Source organism: Thunnus albacares, chromosome 8 (genome assembly GCF_914725855.1).
Source record: "Thunnus albacares chromosome 8, fThuAlb1.1, whole genome shotgun sequence".
In the NCBI taxonomy this organism is placed as follows: domain Eukaryota; kingdom Metazoa; phylum Chordata; class Actinopteri; order Scombriformes; family Scombridae; genus Thunnus; species Thunnus albacares.
In genome coordinates this window covers 11907270-11917144 of record NC_058113.1, presented here as the reverse complement: position 1 = coordinate 11917144, position 9875 = coordinate 11907270, and the positions used below count along the sequence as shown (strand labels likewise).

Genomic DNA, 9875 nt, shown 5'->3' with positions numbered 1-9875 from the left:
GAGTTGCAGTTGCTCATATTTCCCACAAGAGGTCGCCATTAAACATGCTGCCAGGTGAGAGGCTGTCATAACCTCCAATCAACTAACAGCCACACAGTTGCTATTGGATGACCCACATCCCAAAATATGCTGCTGATACTGACACCGACGGATACACTGCTATACATGACCTGGCCGCTGCACACTCAGTGTGTGTTTGGGTCAAATATACTGTTGTGTGCTATATGAAGACACTGTTACTATATTTGTGTGTAAAGTGTAGACTTTACTCTCTATAACAGATTAAAATGCCTTCACTAAGCAAAGCAGCTCAACAAACTATCAAGTTAGACACTTGATAGTTTGTTGAGCTGCTTTGCTTTGCTGTCAAATATTTGTGTTCAGGGGGTCGCTTGGCCCTGTGCAAATGCAGTTTTGTAACCCTTGCATAGGCTATGTCTTGAAAATCTGTAAATAAGTTAACATGGTACAGGATTTAGATTTTCCATACTATACACCTTAAAGAAAGGCAGGCAAATGTGATCCACTCACACATTTTATTTGCAGGGTCAAGAGGAGTGTCAAGTTTAGCTGTAAGCCTTTGCATTGAAACCACTTACATTTCAGTATTTTTTTTATCTAGTTCAGCATGTTTTTATGAGCGCACCATACCTTTACATTTTTACAGACAGTGCTGACCTGCTGTTGTATGTGCTTGTTGATTCATCATTGAGTTATCTGACCAAAGCTGTTTTCTTTTTCCCCCATTATGTCGAGACTGTCAGACTGGTAGACATAAAGTTTGAAACTAAAATATCTGTTGAAAGACCACAAAAACACCAGTATTAGATAGCAAACATACTGATGCTAATGCTCAAACAAATGTACAATATGGTAAAATTAAGTTTAAAATGATAGTTTTATATTAACAATGGATCACATGTCTACTTCTTTGTGAAAGGAGTCACTTGTAGTGAAAAACACACAATCATCACCCAACTCTACAGTTCAGACAGACAGACAATTTAGCAACTAGATGGGGAACACAGTGGAATATTTAGCTACAGAGTTAATGCTTGATATTTGGCTCAGGAGTTGGTGGAAACCCAAACAGTGCTAATTGGATTCTTGGACTTACTTATACTGAGTGGCCAGAGACACAACCCGAAATTGATGCGAATGATGCTCCATATCTGTAGTGTGTAAATGGGCAACAGTTTGTGAGCAAGTTTGTCCTGCACAGTATGTCATTCTTGTGTTTTGCTTGTTTGCGGTGCTCCTAAGTGGCGAAAAAAATCAGTCATTGCATGTTTATCTCCATATTTGGACTTTTATCAATTATTTTTATAATTTTTTACCCCCTCCAGTCAGAAATGTATATTCCTCTTTGTTCCTTTAGTTGGATATTTGAGTATCACTGTGCAGAATGATGTATATGCAGAGTTTGACATTAGAGGACCGTTTTCACATTCATCTGCTGAAGATTTTCTGTGTTCATCTTAAATCTGAGTAAAAGGCATGAACCTACAAGTATGATTTGTGACATCATAACTAGTTTGGAGACAACTTCCACAAATGTGATATGGAAACTTCAAGCAATCTGATTGGTCAACTAGACATTTAGAATGTGATCAAATCAGCATGACAGCACTCCCAGTCGTGCTCAAATTAAGCAATATTACACGAGGGACTAGAAATGGTCTCTGTTGCTAGGTCGTTACTAAGGGTCGGTCTACTTTATGGAGTAGTAAACTAGGTTTCATTACATAGGAGTCTACTGAAGTGACTGAGTGTTTTCCAGGTATTAGTCATACCCCATGTATTTCCACGGAAACGGAGATGAGACTAGCAAAAGTCTTGCCAACATGAATACATTTTGTTTATATATTTTTTTGTTGTTGGTAACTGTTGTGTAATCACAATATTACACTCGAGGGTGTGCTTTACCGTCATTGTTGGCACTTCAGTGATGCTTATTATATGTAATATTGCTTAAATAGACTTTAACCGAGGGATACAAGATGTATCCTACTTCACTGTAAACTTCTTTTAAAAATATTAATAGATTCCAGATTTTTCACTGAGGAAGACAGAGTAGATGTCATTTTAAGGATTCTTAATACCACGCCCTAAACCATGTCTGGAAGAGTCTGGTCATTTTTACTGTTCTCAATTATTTCTACGAAGATAAATGTAAGGCAGAAAATATTGAGGGTGTATCTGACTGGAGATTACAGTGAAGTGTGAGTAGTTACAGTCTAATTTTTCTACTTTTTAAAAATTTTTCTACTTAATATACGGGCATTATGCTTTCACTCTAAAAGTTTGGGGCTGTTCACCTCCATATTTGGCACAAAAAAAAATCCTGACACAATCCTGCTGAAAGATCCCGTTGTGCCCAGATGATGCAGATGATAATGCATTATCAGAATCCCGGAGTTATAGTCCAGTACAACACATGATGTCAGCTCCATTGTTAACCGCACCAGGCTCAGCAGCCTCCAAACATCTATTGTTTGAGGTTATTGGTTGAATGCTTGCCACAGACACTTTTTCACTTGGGAGGCATCAGATGGGAAAACATTACAATCTAGCAGCCATCAGCGCATAACTGAATCTGAAGTCACAACTACACTTGAGACCTCAGAGATCACGTTACATGGCCAGTATTTAATACCTTGTGTTGAACTGTGCACTGATTGCTGTTAACACTAATACTTAGAGTTCTATTAGGATAAGTGTTTCCTTTTTGATAATTCAATAGTAGCGTGATGAGTATTATTTCACAGCTTTAGTATGCAAGAGATATGGGATTGAGTTACATCTTGACTGGGGATGTGTCTCTGTAATATACATATCAGTGGCAAGGGAGGAGAGCATCATTACCATAAAGACAGTTTTCAGAGTGGTTGCCACAGGGAGTCAGCTCTTTGGGGTTGGGCTGAGGGTGGGAGGGGCTGAGGGTGAAGCGAAATGGAGGGGCATGGGTTTAAAGTACACTAGCCCACACATTATAAACCCACACATTAGAGACTAGATGGATCAGTTTTTATCAATATAGTGCAGTGTGAATGTACGTACTATATGTACAAATGTATGTATGCGTATCTGCCTGTGTGTCAATATATCTACAATGTATATCTACTTTTCTGATAGCACATTACGTGATTCCAAACTTCAATGCTGCTATTTGTCAGACAGGATACAGACATCTATACGCCTCTAATCTGTGACCTGAGGGCTTATTATGATCAGAACATTGATTTAGATAACAGTGCAGCAGGTTTAATACTGTAGTAGCATCATGATACTGAATACATTCAAATAGTACGGCCACAGAATAGGATCAGTTTTCATATGCTAGTCAACAACTCTGGTTATGGAGTACAACAAACAAATTCCATTGCATTTATTGCTGTGGTTGAGAGGGAGTTATTGAGTAAAGGGATTTGGCAAATGTTGAGCATGAGTCAGAAAAACAGTAGGTGAGCAAACAAGAAAAGAGCCAGAAATCAATTGAGAGAGAGAGAGAAGACAGAGCAAATCCCATTATCAACCAGTGCTCAATACTGGAGATATATGGATGGTGAAGGCCTGGGTCTTTCTGCGGATTAGAAGTGCCTCTGTCTTCTAATTGATTTGGCCACAACATGGCCACGAAATTTCCTCCCTGGGCCGCAGCAGATGATTCATTGGAGTGTTTAGTGCATTTTGAAAGCACCGAATCAGCAAGGACTGAGGTTGATGGAAGGTTAGTTATCAAAGCTAAATTTTTCAATCTTCAAGGAGAATACTGTCAAAGTCTATAAAATGTCTATAAATAAATATATGATAATGTTATATGACACTAAAGATTGACAAAACAGAATATTGTATTATTGATTGTCTAACAGTAAGTTTGCAGTTGACAAAACAATAGCGCAGCAGCAAGACATGAATCTAAGCAGCTAAAATTAATAGTTTATTCTTCAGGCCATATGATAGGCATACATACATGTGTGACGGATAGTTTGTTACTGTAAATAACAATAAAAGTATCTAAGACTGAGCTTAACATATCTATGGAATATAATATGGCATTGCTTATATTGGCATTACAACTTCACTGCCAAGACTTATTCATAGCATGCAGCAATGGGCCAGTCCCCAGAGCATTTACAATGAACACTTGCTTGTGCAGAATTAATGCAATGATAATTAATAGTAATTTACAGTGAAAGTCATTATGGAATATAATGTATATTATTTTTACATAAACATAGTTGCAATTTGTCACTATTTAATAGTATGGTAAAATATCAATGCACATAGGAGCATATGAGCACAGCTGCTGGTGCCTAGCATAAAATAGCATTTTATTTGGTTCTTGAGTTTGTTGGAAAGTACATTAAGCAAAATAAAAGAAGCAGTATTATATAACATACTTAACACTATGCACTTGTAGATTGGTTGATAGTGCCGTGATTATACTCATTTATTTAATTATTAAGATATCATGATAAAGTCACCTCACATTTCCTATGCAATACAATAATGGGCTCAAAGTTTGATTTTCTCAGAGTTTCAACATACTTAAAACTAAATTCTATAAATATATTATCTAAATCATGAGCGTGAACCCCAAACCATAAGCAAGAAAACTAATTCTGTAAAGAAGTTGAATTTAAAAACAAGAAAACAGAAACTTGCAACCAAAGCTGCAATCATGTAATCATTTACCTTTTAATATGGTGTAAAATAGCTGATCTCTATTCTTGGAGCGTTTCTCTGCTATTTCATGTCTTTCCATCCATTGATCTCAGTTTGTTCTCAGTTCAGTTTGCTCTTTTTTTTCTCCAGTTTTCACGTGGCCACCCAGCATGTGATTGACAGCTCGTGTCAGGTAGTGGATTCAGAGTGAGCTACAGGTGACAACATGTGCTGGTCTGCTGTCATCTGATCAACTAGTCACAGGCGTCCAGCTGAACAGATTCCCTGATCTAATCTGACCAGTGATGACATGTCATCATTCAACTGCTGGCTGTTGAGGTGGTGTCCAGCAAACGGCATGAGCTTTGTAGACAATTGGTGGACTTTCTGGGGAAGACCTGGTCTGATTAGGAGAGATGGCATACATCCCACTTTGGATGGAGCTGCTCTCATATGTAGAAATATGGCTGAGTTTATTAGTGGACCAAAACCATGACAACACAGAGTTGAGACCAGGAGGCAGAACTGCAGTCCTACACACCTCTCTGCGCTTCCATTAGAGCAGGTACCCACCCGAAACCACATAGAAACTGTGTCTGCCCCCCGGCCACCAAATCAATTAGACCACTGAAATCAATTAAATCTAAAGAAAACAGAGGAGGAGATATTCATAAAAATCTAATAAAAATTAACACCACTACTACAATAGTATAACAAAATAGGAGAATTAAATGTGGACAAAGTTAAAGTTGTATTAATGAGCGATCTAATCTCAGATCATCATATTATATTGATTTATTTTGTCTTACTGAAACCTGGGTGTGTCATGAAGAATATGTCAGCCTCCACTCCTTCTAGTCATATTAGTACTCACATTTCTTGAGACACTGGCCAAGGAGGTGGAGTTGCAGTCATTTTCAACTCAAGCCTAATAACAAAAATATCTATGTCTAACCCTAACCCAACCCTTTAAAAAAAAGAACATAATAAAACAAAAGAGGTTAGCTCCATGGTATAACCCCCAAACCCACAAATTAAAACAAACATAGTGAAAATTTAAAAGGATATGACATTCCACTAAACTGGAAGAATCTTGCTTAGTCTGGCAATATAGTCTTAAAACATATAGGAAGGCTCTCTGTAATGCCAGAGCTGCCTATTACTCATTATGAATAGAGGAGCATAAAAATGGAGTCATAACTCTATTGATCCATGTATTCCTATAGCTCTCAGTGGTAACGACTTCATGAGCTTCTTTAATGATAAAATTCTAACTATCAGAGACAAAATTCATCACCTCCCGCCCTCAAAAGACAACAATTTATCCTCAAACACAGGAACCTTAGAAACAACTTTTAAACTTGATATATATTTAGGCCGTTTTTCTCCAATTGACCTTCCTGATCTAACTTTCTTCATCTAATCCACCAACCTGTCTCTTAGACCCCATGCCAACTAGGCTGCTTAAGGAAGTCTTACCCTTAGTTGGCACTGACCAGTCTTTAATAACAGGCTATGTACCACAGTCCTTTACAGTAGCTGTAATTAAAAGAGCCTACTCTTGAGTGCATCATAGCACAGAGAAAGCACTGGTGAAATTTACAAATGACCGCCTAATTGCATCAGAAAAAGGACTTCTCTCAGTACTTGTCTTATTAGATCTTAGTGCTGCATTTGACAGCATTGACCATCATATCCTATTACACAGATTGGAACATTTAATTGGCATTAAAGGAACTGCATTAAGATGGTTTAAGTCCTATTTATGAAATTGATTTCAGTTTGTACATGTTAACAATGAATCCTCCATGCATGCCAAAGTAATACATGGAGTTCCACAAGGTTCTGTGCTTGGACCAATACTATTCACCTTATATATGCTTCCTTTAGCTAATATTATTCAGTAACACTCCATGAATTTTCATTGTTATGCAGATGACACCCAAATATATTAATCAATGAAGCCAGATGACCAATCTTATTAACTAAACTCCAAGCATGCCTTAAGGACAAGACCTGAATGACCTGCAATTTTCTGTTACTAAACTCAGACAAAACTGAAGTTATTGAGCTTGATCCTAAACACCTTAGAAACACATTAATGATATAGTTACTTTGGATGGCATTAACATGGCCTCCAGCTCCACCGTAAGGATTCCGGGAATTATCTTTGATAAGGATATGTCATTCAACTCCCACATAAAACAAATACACTGCTAGGTGTATCTAGCATGGAAGAGATAAGCACCCAGGTGTCTGTAGCCAACATTTGCACCTGGGCACACATTAGATACTGTATGTGTATATGTATATGTACTGCATGTATATTTGGTAACACTTTATAATAACTGAACTGATCAGTAGTAAGTCATTTATAAGACATTAGTTAATGATGAACTAATCATGAACAAAATATTAATATACCTTTGTAAATGATTAATTAATGCAATGTTAACATCACAAATATCTTGTAAGTCATCTATAAATAATTAGTTAATTATAAAATATTAATGAATAAATCATTTGTAGTTTGTAGGTCTGTGGGAGTGGGATAATGTGAACCTATGCACGTTGGGACCTAACAGTGTAGCTCCTCATGCAGGTGAACAGGGGTTGGGAACTCCCATGTGTTAGCTCCATACCATCCTCAACTACTTTCATCATCTTCATCAGGTATAAATGATGTGTAAATGTATGACTAAATCATTTATATGTCATTTACAAGTGCTTTTGCATCACCCTAATCTAAAGTGTAAACAAGTAAGCCGAGTGAAAATAGAGGAATATTAGTTCAACCAACTTTATTAAAGTCAACATATGATTATATCAGACTTGATTAAACTGAGTAAAACTGAATAGTCAATTTTAAACATTTTTACCAACTCAACTTTTTTATGTATGATGTCAAATGTACTTTGAATAATTAGTTAGCATCAATACAATTCACATTTTAACAAACATCATAATGTTAACATTCAATTGTTTTTTTTTTGTTTGTTTGTTTGATAACCAATTCTTGCAGTTTAAATTTAAACATTGTTTAAACTTTACTCTGGAAACCAACAGACAATATAAATCAAAGCAGAGGTCAACAATTTTTAACAGTCAGATGAACAGACCTGATGTTCCCTCCACAAAAATTACAATTTGACTCTGCAATGTGTTTAGTCACCAGTAATCAGTTTCCAAAATGACAAACAGACAATTTTAAAGTGCTGCTAAATGTCTCATTTATAAACAAAGTCCATTAAACCAGGAACTTCAAAAAGCTTGACACTGTGCCACACATAGTGGAATACACAAAAAAGAGCCGTGCACAAGCTGTGTTAGGCCAACAGCCATGTTTGATTATGTGAGTCAGGATAATGTACTTGTAGGCTGGTTTTAGCCTCAATGGTTTGAGTCTCATCAAGCATCTTTGAAAGACTTGAGAAGTTTGAAAGATTTGAAAGAATATTTCAGACTGAAGGTGTCAGTCAGGACGAGGAGAATGCAGCATTCACCAGCCACGTTTTTAGGACCAATCGGCACTGAGGTTCCCACCATATTGATACATATGACTCTGCTGTTGCCTCTAAAACACACAAATACACCACAATTATTAGAACAATACACTGTCATAGGGTGACCATATTTTCAAACCCCCAAACCAGAACTCTTAAGTTTACTGCAAGTTCATGCACACACACATATATGCGCTTATGCATGCACAATAGGCATTCTCATCAGGATGGGGGACAATTATTTCAGCACACCTACCGAGCGCACCTTTCAACACCATGAACAGAAACTCAGCAGATGAAAAATTATGTTTTGTCTCCCAAAATCCACCAAGGTATTTGTCAGTGTGCACAAGGGCAGGCTGCCGGCTAAATGGCTGACTGTGACACATTGTCTGCCAGATTTTTTTTAACAGACAAAACAAGATACAAATCTCTTTGCGGCCTATAAATGACTTTACAGGCTATAACATAAAAATAACTTTAACTTACATCTTCACAATGCTATGCCACAAGCTGGTTGCGAGTTTACAAAGATTAAAACTTCAAAACATTAAATCACAATTGCACCTTGTTAATAACAACCAAGGAGCCTTTAAAGAATGTAACTGACTACATATTGTAACTGCAGCTTTTCTGAGGTCATTTCTCTGTCTCAGAACAACATTATTACCTGTTGTTAAACATACTGGTGTCACTCACTGCCGTATATAAAGGAATCTGTTCAGCTGGACATCTTCTACTAGTTGATCAGATGACAGCAGACCAGCACAAGTTGGCTTCTTGTAGCTCACTCTGAATACAGCACAGAAAAAGCTTCAGTGATCAGTTCACTGAATGTTTCAAGTCCCAAATATGTACAGCTATGTTACAAATGTAGCCCGTGGAATTAGATGCCACACAGACACAATTACTTCCGGGGTTCTTGTAGCTTTAATTTTATTGTTGACCACATTTGCAACAGGTCATTTTAACAGAGTGTGTAAGCTACTGAGTCCTTTTAGAGAGCAGCTCATGTGCTTTCACAGCCTGCGGCAGAGTTAACACAAAAAATGATTTAAAAGAAAAATAACAAAAACAAAATTTGGCAGTGGGCTATGACTGTCGACAGAAAACATAAAATAGAACCAGATAAGTACATATTTAACAGCCATAAACCCACAAAAAGTAGCCTGGAAATGTACAAGGTATACTCGCAAAGAACACTTACATTTTTCACAAGTTTCACCAACCCCACTTGGAACTCCCCGAAGACTGCACAACTCAACACACTGTTGTTTACCTTCAAACAGACTTCAAATGAATGTAACACCTGTACATTTTCTCTAGTAACAAAATACAATAGCATGGTGTAGCTTTATGCACACTAACATTACCTTGCAATGCAACTGAGAACACAGTGGTCGACGTCTGGCGCCAGAATCCAAGGACATCAACTCCAAGAGTGTCTGAATCAAACCATCTCGTTAAAATATCGACAGATAACGTCCTTTAGGTATTTGTACAGGGATATTTTACAAGATATGTGTATATTTACCTACTACTTTACACAATGCAGTCACAGCACCAACCACTCTGCAAATCCCCAGGTTGTTCGCACGTAAACAGGAAGAAAGACTTGCTCAACACTGCCGCCTTGTGACCAAACTCGGCAATAACAAGTGAGACTGTCACAGCCCACTTACGGTCTACTTCACATTTTAATTA

At 37.3% G+C, this 9875-nt stretch overlaps 1 long non-coding RNA gene across 1 annotated transcript; it reads right to left on the bottom strand.

Annotated features, from left to right (window-relative positions):
* Positions 1-7454: 7454 nt before the first annotated feature.
* LOC122988181 lies at positions 7455-9796 on the bottom strand. Its single transcript, XR_006404725.1, has 5 exons — positions 9706-9796; positions 9545-9616; positions 9379-9450; positions 8842-8963; positions 7455-8242 (listed from the first exon to the last, which is right to left on the bottom strand). It is a non-coding gene; the product is annotated as an uncharacterized LOC122988181 (long non-coding RNA).
* Positions 9797-9875: the final 79 nt, after the last annotated feature.